This window comes from Populus euphratica, unplaced genomic scaffold (genome assembly GCF_000495115.2).
Source record: "Populus euphratica unplaced genomic scaffold, PopEup_1.0 scaffold30.1, whole genome shotgun sequence".
Lineage (NCBI taxonomy): Eukaryota > Viridiplantae > Streptophyta > Magnoliopsida > Malpighiales > Salicaceae > Populus > Populus euphratica.
In genome coordinates, this window is record NW_011499869.1 from 1,223,790 (window position 1) to 1,236,976 (window position 13,187).

At 29.4% G+C, this 13,187-nt stretch overlaps 1 pseudogene; it reads right to left on the reverse strand.

Moving 5' to 3' along the window:
- Positions 1-3,029: 3,029 nt before the first annotated feature.
- On the reverse strand, positions 3,030-6,678 carry LOC105126863 (mitochondrial Rho GTPase 2-like; annotated as a pseudogene).
- Positions 6,679-13,187: the final 6,509 nt, after the last annotated feature.

Below are 13,187 nucleotides of genomic sequence, written 5' to 3' on the forward strand. Positions count from 1 at the left end.
CACTAGGTCCCATGGCTACTTCGCCTCTCTCTTCAGGCTTCAGCAATCAAACCTTGTAGCCACTGCCAATACTGATATCAATACCAATACCAATTCTTTCAAATTTGAAATGAAGCTTTCTTTTCAAATTCAAGTGTACCTAAAATAAAAGTTATTCATTTGAATTGTGATTTCAATTTCTTTTTTTTGGATGAAATGCAATTAATTTAATAACAATAGCGAACACTTAATCTGTGATTTTTCTATATTATTTTTTTCCATTATCTTAAATTTGGTAAAAAATCCCATCTGGAAAAAAAAAATGAAATAATAAGTGACGAGCGAGGTGTTAAAGAGACTATCTCCTCTAATAAAAAAAAAAATAGCCAGAGAAGAATTTGTGAGTTTTTAAATAGTATTTAGATATTATTTTGGGATAAAACATATAGAAACAATAGAAGTAAAGAAAACACATTTCCTATACGTTTTGTTTTAAGAATACAGAAATTTATTTTAAAAATATATTTTTTAAAAAATTATTTTTTATTCTTAACTCTACCTCTTCAACTAAATATATTTTTATTTTATTTATTTATTTTATTTTAAAACAAAAACCAAATACAACTTAAATATCATTTGAGAGAAATACTTGTCCAATGTCAAGTCTTCTTTTCTACAGGGAAAAAAAAAAACCCTTTCATATGTAACTGTTTTTTATTTGTTTTTATATTTTTAAAATGTTTTGAAATAAATTAATTTTTTTATTTGTTTCAAATTAATATTTTTTAATATTTTAAAATTATTTTAATATATTGATATTAAAAATAATTTTTTAAAAATATAAAAATATTATTTTAATATATTTTTAAATAAAAAAAACTTTAAATAACAACCACACGCAAATTTCATAACATCCCTTGTACGACAAGAAATTAAGTCCTCGAAAGTGTTGTCAGAGCTCCGTGATGCCACTTTACTGCTTTCCTTGTATTTCGAAGACTGCATTGGGAGCTCTTTTTATGCCGTCGCATTGGATAAAAATAAATTTAATATATAAAAAACCATCTAGCTAATGATAATATTTTTATAAAAATAAAAAATTTAAGAGTTAGATTATTGATCTTATTAAATTTAATATTTTTAATTAATTTAATAATATAATAAAAATATATATATTAATAAAAGAAATTAAAAAAATAAAATTAACTTAATTCAATCTCGATTAACCTGTGATCCATCACATAAAATTAAAATAAACTTATAAAAAAATTTAAAAAAAATCTAAAAAAACTCTAAATTAATCTAGATCAACTTTTCAAATTTGATATCCAGGTTTTGAGGTCAGAATTATATCATAGAAAATAAATTTAAAAAATTATAAAGCTAAATTCTTGATGAATAAAATCTCAATCAATAAAATATCAAGGAATAAAATTAAAAAAAATAAAGTTTTAATAAAAAATATAAAACAAAGTAAATAATAATTAAAAAAATAAAAATCAAATTTACACAAAAATAAAATGAATCAAAATATTAAAACATACAACTAAAAAACAAACTCAGAAGCCACTGTAACAACTCAAATGCCTCCATGAAAGCATGTGTTTGGTCATTGGATATTAAATAGTAACATTGATGATAATGATGATAATAGCAGTTGTCCTCATGATGAGAACCATTATATTGACAATATATATATATATATATATCAATATAAAAAATATAAAAAAATAAAATTGACTTAATTCAACTTGGATTAACTTTTGATGCATTACATAAAATTAAGATAAGTTTATAAAAAAATATTATAAAAAAATCTAAAATTTTTTTAAATTAATTCATATTAACTTTTCAAACTTAATATCCAGGTTCTGAGATCAGAATTATATCATAAAAAATAAATTTAAAAAATCATAAATCTAAATTTTTTATTAATAAAATCTCAATTAATATAATATTAAGGAATAAAATTTAAAAAATAAAATTTTAATAAAAATATATAAAACAAAGCAAATAACAATTAAAAAATAAAAATTAAATTTATATAAAAATAAAATGAAATAAAATATTAAAACATGCAACTAAAAAAACAAACTTAGAAGCCACTGTAACAACTCAAATGCCTCCATGAAAGCATGTGTTTGGTCATTGGATATTGAATAGTAACATTGATGATAATAATGATAATAACAGTTGCCTTTATGACGAGAACCATTATATTGATAAACCATTATATTGATAACAAAATGGTGATGGTTGGTGGTGGTGTAGTCGACAATTGTGGGGTGGTGGAAATTAACATTGTTAAATGATAGTGTATTAAGAGTTAGAAGCATTAAATAAAATACTATCTTTTTCATTCACGAGGGTAAGATCTCTCTCTAAATTAACACTATTAAAGAACAATTGGAAAATATTTTCCAATACTTATTTTTATTTTCACATGAAAATTTAAAAAATAATTTTCAAAAGAACATTTCACATGCTGTTAATTTATTTTTTTCCTATTTCAAAAAACATCTTACAACTTATTTGTCTAATTTATAATTTGAAATAATTGAAGTTCAAACGAAAGATTTTCAATTTAGGTCATTGAACGGCATAGAGAAAGAACCACATTCATAACTTTTTAATGTTTTTATCATTGATAATTTTACCTATCTATCACCTTTAATATAATTGTCTTTTAGCCAATCTAACGTTTCATTGAGCTATTTTTTTAATTATTATTATTTAAGAAAATTTTAGAATTTTGATATGTATTTTAATTATTATTTATATTATCTAACAATTATTTTTTAAAATATTTTTTGTTTTGAAATATCTCGAAATAATATTTTTTTAGTTTTTAAAATTTATTTTTAACATTGATACATTAAAACGATCCAATAATATAAAAAAATAACTTGAAGCAAATAAAAAAATAATTTTATTTAAAAAAAAAAACTTTTAAAATACAAAAATAAATGGGCTCTAAGTGGTTGAACCATTTACCCAAGGATCTAGGATAGGGTAAGACAGCTATGCTCTTAACACATCCATAGGGAAAGTGCGCATGAACGAGCTGATTTTCGAGCTTTTGGATTCAATTTATATTCAATAGGTGATCGGACCGAAGGTGACAGGCTCCATAATCGGTAGGACTTCAACAGAGCCTAGCAAACGGGAAAATGCTTGTGGCTCGCCAAAGCTATAAATAGGAAAAAATCAGAACATGAATTATAAGGGGATTGGTTGCAATGTGATTGAAAGGATTGTAGGCACGCGGAGCTGTCATTCCAACAACAGCAAAAGCTACGACCACTGCAAATTTAAAACATACTAAAACAGTTGAGATAATTCACGCAGACATGTAAACCATGAAATTAGTGTCATCGGTGTTCATGCATCCGTGTAGTGAGATTTTTTTTCCGGTGGGAGTGGGAGGCAAAACCTGACATGAGCAGAAGGGAGTGGTTGAGAAGCCAGCGGAACTGCTTGCGTCTCCTCCCAGCTACAGTTTCAGGAATGTTCAAATCCCATTCAGCTGCGCTTAAAATCCTAACTCTTGGCAAACCTGAAGATGAATTGGAAGTTATCACCACAAGCATATCTTAAAAATGATAAAAGGGATGGGCAATATGTGCCCGAAGATACAAAATTTTATTTGTGGTATCAAATTTCAGAAATTGAGTGTGCAAAAGATGAGGTTTCAATGACAAAAAGTATACCCTCACTGAATTTTGCACACTCATTGGATACGGATCCAAGGCATCCTTTGCAGCAACAATGAGACTAGGCACCTCGTGATCACTTTCCTCTCCGTGCCTAGCAACCTCTACAAGAAGTTCACTTGACCTTTTCCATGAATATTGATCCGAACTGGAAATAGGAATCATTTGTCATGCCATTATATCTATTTATTTAACAAGTACAAAAGGAGAAACTATTTCCAATAGTATATTTCTAATCCTTAAAAGAAAAATTGAACACCATTCATACACTTAGAAGGTATGTGCACGGGCAGGCTCAGAGGCAAAAGTTAAAGAATTTGGTAAAACGAAGATAGCAGCACCAATCGAAGTCCATATAATTGTGACAGACATAATATATGGTGATAAATGAGATCATCGACAGGCTACTTGACTACCAATATGTACAAGGAAGTCAAACTTGCTAAATATCATCAGTCAAACTTAACTGTCACAAACAAACACAGCAACATCAAAGGATAGCAGAGATTCTTTATTGGATTGCAATTTTGTCACTATCTTCAGGTATCTCTCGCAAAATATGTGTCTCCTTATCCCTCTGCAAGGACACCTGCATGAAAAAGAGGACCATACAGCTCAAGTCTAAGACACCTTGATGAAGATGACCCAGCACATCCTCCTTGATATCAGATGATATAAACACATTGAAAAATAATTCGCATTCGAGTTTTGAAAAGGAGCTGAAAAATAATTTGCATTTGAGTTTTGAAAAGGAGCCTGTTTAGAAAGATATTCTATAGAACTACCACCCAACAGAGCAGCTACTGTACGTACCCCAAGCTAGTCAACCACATTCATGCAAAATGCTCAGCGGCTGTCAAATCATGATTTTCAGAGAATGGCCTGTCGTTGGAATTGGCAGCAGAAAATTACTATTGCTTAGTGAAAAGCAGAACTGAAAAATGAAAACCTGGAAACAGAACTAGATTCTCCTATGATGACTCAGGGAAGTAACAGATTAAACTATCCAGAGCATATTGCTATAATGGCTACGACAATAGGTTCAAGAAAATACCTTCCTAAGAATGAATTCAAAAGTGCAGACTTTCCAGAATTTTTAGGTCCAAAAACTAAGCAGCGGAAAACATTTCTTTCTATTTGTTGCTTCTTCCGATCAACAGCTCTCTTCGAGTAACATAAGGTGCTGAAGCAGGATTTCCTCCATGTCCTAGCAAATTAAACAACTAGCTCGTGGATCCAGAATAAATTTGACAGATAGCTCAACAAGATTAAAAATAACATAATTTAAAGTTACCAGGTATAAAATGGATGCAGACAAGTATTTATAATAAGTCTTCCATTTTGTAGCGAAGTGAGGATGTTATTTTCTAAAAACACACAAATGAGAAAGAAGAGAAAAAAGATGCAGAAAGAGAGAGACAGTAACACATGGATCGATTTTTTTTTCAAGGAATCAATGAAGGTGGTGAAAAATTATAACAAAACAACTCTGATGCAACATAAAAAGATACGCCTACTTCTCCCAGACAAATTGGAGAAACACCAGCAAAGCTTTCATCATAATAAAATAGCCAAGATAACAGCTTCTTTTGAATAAGCACTACACAACTTCCACAGAATATTGGCACCTAGTTTTTCTACCAAGTTATTAGAACATCATCACTATGGATTCATTTAGTATCATCTTGTGTGAGCCCCCAAACATATCCATAATCAGTCTATGTTTAGGTCTTTTCAGAAGCCTTATTTTTTATGTCTCAGCGCACAGTATCTTCACCACCACCAAACAGTAAAAGAAATAGAAACAGGAGCAAACCAGTGCTTGGCCTAGCGGTGGAAAGGGCTTGTCTCCTTCCACTGCACTTGGGTTCGAGTCCTGACGTGCACGCCTGTCACCCCCACGGTGCCTTACATGCCTACTGGGTTTGCAGGGTATTCAGTGGGCCGTGGGGATTAGTCGTGATGCGTGCAAGCTGGCCCGAACACCCCACGTAAATCAAAAAAAAAAAAAGAAATAGAAACAGGACGTATGCAAGAAAGTAAATTGTTTAAGGTGGTCCAGAAAATGCTGTTGTCACATGGTATAACATGTTGGAATGTGATGAAGCCACCAAGAATCAGCAACAACTAAAGAAATAGTAGCAGAGCAAACCTCGAAAGAAACCCATCGAGAGTCAAATTTCCCATTGTGGTTCTCTCTGCAGCATCCTTGTAAGCAGCCTCACCCCAAGGACTGAAATATAGAAGTGAAAAACACAATTACAAAAGGCACTATATAAACAGAAGAAACCCCTATAGAGCAATTTGCAAGATCCTAGGAAACTTCAAAAGAAGCAGATTGGAGAATGATAATAAGAAATCCTTGCTTCCAATTCAAACGCAGGTAGCAAATATATGTGCGCGCGCGCGTGACGGAAATTCATAGGAAATCAACTGTATATATGCATACTCACACATATCACTACATCAAATTTTCAAGATTGTAAAAAAGAAAGAAAATGCCTATAATCGACGAAATTCTTCGAGCCAAAAACTACTCAAACGAGTTAGCGTCAACGGAAAATCACACGCGTAAGTTAATATGATCATTTCAGCTTGCTTCAATTCTTCAGTTAGCTTTCCTCTACTCTTCGAGCTTTAACATAAATGCTTACCTAGCAGAAGTGTCGATGATAGTGATAGGAACGCGATCGGTGATGAAATCAGCGGGAAGGCGAGTGGATACGTTTTCCTGGAAAGATTCGGTGGATGCTGCCGCAATCAAACTCGATTTTTCCGTTGCACAGTCTCCGACGACTAAAACTCTAACGCCTGTCTTCCCGCCGGTGGCCGCAGAATTTCGCCTGGCTTTGAATCATTTTAAGAATAAAAAACAATAGAGAGAGCCAATGGAAAACGAGGGAATCGGGGGGAAAAATCAATAAAGAAAAGAGTAATAAGATCTGAGAAATTGTAATTTATATTCACTATTCTTTTTTAAAAAATTCATTTTATGCTTGGACATTGGTCGACTGGGAGGAGGTAGCTTTCATTTTTAAATGTTTTCTCAAAATTAATTTGTCTTCAAAAAATGTTTTAAGTTGATGTATTTTTTAATATTTCTTTAATAATTTTAATATATATTGTATTGATATAAAAAAAATCCTCTAGCTAAAGATTTAAAATGACCAAAACTTTTTAAAATTTTGATTTAAATTGAAATTTTTTTATTTAATTATTTTTAACTAAAACTAAATTCTTTCATTAATTTTGATTACAAATAATATTTTAAAAATACAATACGCATTTTGAAAATATGTGATTTTAAAAAAGCTTAATAGAGTGATAAAGAATTAAATAAAAGGTTTATTTTTCTTTAAAAAATAATTTAAAATATAAAGTTTATGGAATAAGTTTATTTCATCACTATAACTTTCTATTATTCTAGGCATTTGAGAATTCAAAGTTATCTCGCGCGTCCGTTAAAATCAGGACTCGCTTTGTCTTCTTGTGCTTGTTGTTTAGGCCCAATCAATCGAATCAGATCAGCGCCCGTGTATTTTGTTTTTATATCCAACCCAGTGTAAAATCTCGGGTTGCTCTCGGAAATGTAGGGGAGGTACTTACGGGGAGCTGTTGCAGCTGCCACGCGGCAGTTCTCGTATGCATCAGTGGCGGAGAAGGTTGTAAGCGGAGGAGAAGGGGAAGAGAGTGGAGGCGGGGGCACTCAAGGAAGAAGGCTGTTTAGTTTGGTGTATGGAAAACGGAGTGCAGTAATAGCAAAAATGAAATGGAAAGAAGAGGGGCACAGTGTCAGAAAGTACGAGCCCCATCGGATTGTTAGAGAGCTCTGTAACCTGAAGCGTTACAGGCATGCACTCGAGGTCAGAATCAGATTGCCCACATCCCTTTCAAGTTTTTTTCTTGTCTGGAAGTATGAATGTATCTGTTTTTTAAAATAATTTTTATTTATAAATATGTTAAAACAATATTTTTTTTAAAAAAATTATTTTTAATATTAATATATTAAAAAAATTAAAAAATATTAATTTGAAATAAAAAATAAAAAAATTAAATTTTTTAAAAATATTTTTAAAATATAAAAACAAACATAACGTAAAACTATTTATTTGAATAAGTTATGTCTGTTTGTTAAATATGCAGCAGATACGTGAATGGATGACAAAACAGCATGATATAAAGCTTTTACCTTGTTAATTGCGAAAATTCGAGGTATAAATAGTGCAGAGAAGTTCTTTGAAGGTGTTCCTGATAAAATGAGGGGCCATCAAACATGCCCAGCTCTTCTCGTGGTTATGTACGGATTAAATTGATCTTCAGAGCGGAGGCTTTGATGAAGAATTTGTCTGAGCGGGGCGTTTCTTGAAGAATGCTCTTCCTTGCGATTATACGTTATCTTTGTATGTTGCAAACGTGCAATTTGCAATCCTAGTCTTTCAAATTTACTAGGTTGTGGTCTCTCAAATTCATCAAGATTTTAAAATTTTATAATGTAGGTCATTTGATCAAATTCAAAATCTCACAAGGTTGGTAACCTTTTAATTTAAATTTTAGAAGGTTAATTACTTTTAATTTGATCAAATTAAAAATTTTATAAAATTAATTATTTATCAATTTTACTAAAATTTTACAGGTTAGTCGTCTCTCGATTTGATCTAATGAAGTTATTCATTTTTTATTTAACCCAATTTAAATTTTATGCTGAGATTGATTATCTCTCAATATAACCTATTTAAATTTTATGTTGAGATTAGTTGCTTTCAATTTGATCTTTTATTTTAAATACCGGTCACTTTTTGACTTGGTTAATTTTTATTTATTTTTTTATAAATACTATTTTTTTACAAGCTTATGAAACAAAACCTATGAAAAATATTTTTTATTAACTTTGTACTATAAGTATTGTAAATAAATGACTGCGGTTATAAATTAATTTTTATTCCTCCTCGAAAACAAAAGTTTTCATTCAAAAAAAATGTTGCCAGCTCAATTTCCTAGACAATGTTAAAAAAATATGTTGTTGAAAAAGAAAAGGAAAAAAACATAAAGAAAAAAAATTGCAATTAATGGGTGAAATTGTGAAGAAATGGGAAAAAAATGGTTGAAATTGTCTACAAATTTAATAGTGGAAAGCCAATGATCAAATTGAAAGAGACAAGAAAGTTAAGAGATAAGAAAACTACATTAGAAATGAAATTATGAAGAAATTAAGAGAAAAGGAGTGAAATTGACTGAAAAATAAAAATCAAAAAGCTACTTATTGTTTTGAAAAATGTCAAAATTAAACATGTAGGGACTTTTTTTTAATTAGTAAGGGATGAGATTGAAAGAAGTCTTGAGAAAAAGGTCGAAATTGACAGAAAATAAAAAAAGACAATGACCAAAATGGAAATAAAGGAAAATTTAGAGGATCAATTCAAAAAGAAAAAAAAATCCTTTTAACTAAATGGCATTGTTTTTTAAAAAACTAAGTTAAAACAACAACATTTTGACATTGATTAAACAACCCTCTTCTCCCTCGTGAATGCATGATTAAAAAAGGCATGAATTTCCTTTGTTTTGCATGGCTTTTAGCTTGCTTTTAGGCACTCATTTCTCTCTTCCCCCTATCCAAACAACACATTATTTTCCTCCCTTAGATATTCATCCATTTTTAACCAAAAAAACATGTGCTCTGACCCTTTAAATTTATTGAAAAAACAGTTTAAATAGATCAATTTTAACATGTTTAGCTAAAGGTTACAATTATGATGATGATTGAGATTGATCCAAAAAAAATCAAGGGACATGATTATTCCACCTATAAGGGTTTTGAGACCTCTATTTTTGTCTATAAATAGAAAGGCAAGAACCACGAGGACTGGAGTTAGAGAAACAAAATACAAAAAAAAAATGGCAAGATAAAAGAAATAATAAAGTTTTAAGATAAAAGAAAATAGTAATTTTGAACTAGTAGATAGAAGAGGAAGAGACAAATAAAAGATAAACAAAAAACAAGAGAAACTTGAAATTAAAGAGAGAAAACCACCAAAAACCTTTCCATCATTGACACTACCACCATCTCCACCACAAAAGCCCTCAATAGCCATCATCGTAACCCCTAAATAATCTAAAACCACCCCTCAGGTAAGCCACAACCTACCTTGTTTATTTATTTTTTTCAATTCTAGGATCTTGCATGCATAATCCTATCACTCAATTTTTTATTCATATTTTTTTTATTGACTTTACAGTCATGATAGTTTCATTTTGTAAACTTACACTTTTTTATTCTAACAAAAATATAAGTATGTAGAAATTAATTTTCAAAATTAATAACTTCTTGCTCTTATATTTTTAAATGTTATTTGGATTTTATTTTGTTTTTATTGGATTTGAAATAGTATTAGATTCGTTTCAAAAAACTGTATTGTTACACTTTTACATATGCATGTGTGTTAAAAAAATATCATTTTTAGAAATCAACAACTTTTCACTCATGTATTTTATTTTTATTTTTAATGGCTTTCTAATATTGTTAGATATAGTTCATAAAATTATTTTATTTGTAGATTTTAAATTAAAATTTATAATTTATTTTAATTTAATTTTTATATAATTATAATAGTCTCGGACAAATGTCTCAACATTTGATAGGTGTTTAATTTTATGAACATCTATTTTTGTTATTGTATAAATTAAAAAAATTGAAAAAAAATATTAAATCTAATGTTATGTATAACTCGAATTATAGGTTTGACTGGTTCACTCATATTTTTTTTTTAATATTTTTTTAATTTTTTTATTTAATATAAAATTGATTAAGAATAAAACTTTATAATTTATTTTAATTTATTTTTTTATAAAATTATAATAATCCCATTACTTGAGTCACGAATTTACTTGAACCGATTTAATATATTTTACTTTTAATATTTTTTTTTAAAATATCACTTCATATATCACAATCTCAATATTTTTTTTAAAATCTCATCTCATATATATTAATTTTGAATTTATGGTTAAAAAATTCTGCTAAGAGATGCTCAAATACGTTTTGTACGTTTAAAAATAATTCAATTAATTTATTATATAGCGTCAAACAATGATCTAGTACATGACTAAAAGGACACGAGAGAGCTGAACAGTAATACCTACTTGAAGTGGATTAGTTCCGGTTTAGCTTACCAAAAACAACGTGCATCGATCATCGCAGGAGGGTGGATGATTGAAACATTCGTTCAGTAGTTACGGCAATATCCTAATATGATGTCATCATTCTCCTCCGAAAATATAGCTGCCAGCGTGTCTCTGTGTGTGCGCATGAGAAAATACATTTTTTATGCAATGCTCAATGCTAAGTTGGATATGCTGAAAGTAGCAGAGGTAGCTTAACCAGATAATAAGATAATATGTTTAATTTTGGACATTTCAGTCCACCCACTCCCTCCGTCGAGAAGGCGATAATGGGTTTTGACTTCTAATTATATCTCCGTCAACTGAAAACATAAATAAATAAAAGAAACAGTCAGGATTGCGAGATAGAAAGGCAATTTTGGCCATGAGGAAAATATTAGTCATCGGAAGAAATAAAGTTTTGTTAAAGACATCAGACAACTACGTACTACTTGAGAAGAACAAGTGGTTCACCAACATGTAGATTACCACTGATCCATATTGGCTTCTCGAATTAAGTAGAATACCATATTATTACGGGATTGTTTTGAAATATAGTCTAACTCATGTTTTTAAAATTTTAATTTAATTTTATTAAAAATTATTTTTTAAATATTTTTAGGTTGTTTTAATGTGCTGATATTAAAAATAATTTTTAAAAATATAAAAATATTATTTTGAAACATTTCTAGATTAAAAACATTTTAAACTACAAATAAATTTTTTTAAAAAATCTGGAAATCCAATTCTTACAAGTCAAATTAAACCTTAAAAAAAGGCGTGGGGGGGGGGGGGGGGGTGGGGCGTTACGTACACTTCTTGCATTCCTCGGTCGACCACTCCTTCCTGAACCAAACAAACAGACATTTGAAGATGCTGGATTAATTTTCGGGGGTTGGTGTGTTTGTTAAGAAGAACAGAGCCACCAGCTGCAACATGCAGGGCTACTACATTTGGGATAAGATCGATCGTCACCACGTAACCTGTTCAATTGATATCACCAAATTAGCTATTAATTAATTTAGTGTTTAGCTACCTGTACCACGTATGGAGATTTGGTGGGTGTAATCAGCAATCACTTTATCCAAAACCAAAATTATGACTTTAATATTAACATGTTATATATATATATATATATATATATATGATTAGTGATTATGGTGCAAATGAGCTTTGCCATCTGCGTTATGAATAATTGGAACAATATTTAATTAGCAGACAAAAAAAGGGTTAACCAAATCCAATGCAACCTACAATCCACATCTTAATCTGTTTAATAACTCAAATTAATACCCTTCAACATATATCTCAAAACTAAATACTAGTAATTAACTAGGATAAGTACTCTATTCTGTTTTTTAAAATTCTTAGAAACAAAATTAGTTTCCTTTTCTTTTATACAATATATATAAGTTTCCATGAAAAACTTTTGTCACGAGACTCGCTAAACTAATAAACTGACTAGGTATGTGTTTAGTGATATCATGGAGGTTGATTTTTAATTAAAAATATTTTTATTTTATTTTTTAATATTAATATATTAAAAATATTAAAAAATATATCAATTTAATATTCTTTTTAATAAAAATACTTTTAAAAGTTAAACCACAGGAACAATCATTCCCGGACTGTTGGGCATTCAAAGTTATGAAATTTACAAATATATCAGATACATAAAAGGAATCTATTCATTCCTAATCAATTAATACGCTCTTCTTGAAAAAAGAAGAAGAAGACAGCAACTGTATGGTTAAATAATATCAAAAGTAAAAATGCACTTGAGGTGTTGCCTGCAGGGAAAGGACTTCTTTTTTTTTTTTCTGTATTTGGATTTGATTTTTTTTTATATCTGTCATTTTCATTATGTTTTATTTATTTATTAGGCTTGTAAAATATTTAATAAATCTAAAAATTAGAATATTTAATGAATCTAAAAATTAATTATACTACCTATAAACTAGCTCGAACGTCTCAATTAATAATAATAATAATAATAATATTAAAAGTAAAAGCTTGCATTGTTCCATTTTGAATTCTACCAACCCATTTATAAAACACATAAAAGAAAAAAAGAAAAGCGTAGGGGTCTATGTATTAGAAGATGATCAAAGAGCTAGGGTTTAATATTTTTTTACCCAGGCATCTTATCTTTTGTTAGTTGGACGAGGTCTATGCAATAATTGATGCAGTAAATCTACACAGCAATTTTTGTCAAGCTCGTGCGATATAAGGATTTGCCACTCGTTCTACCTTAATTAGAACTCTAATAGAAGAAAAACATATTATTAAAGTGGACGGTCTCTTTAAGAGTTGAATGAAGAAAAGGGTCAGGTAGTAACG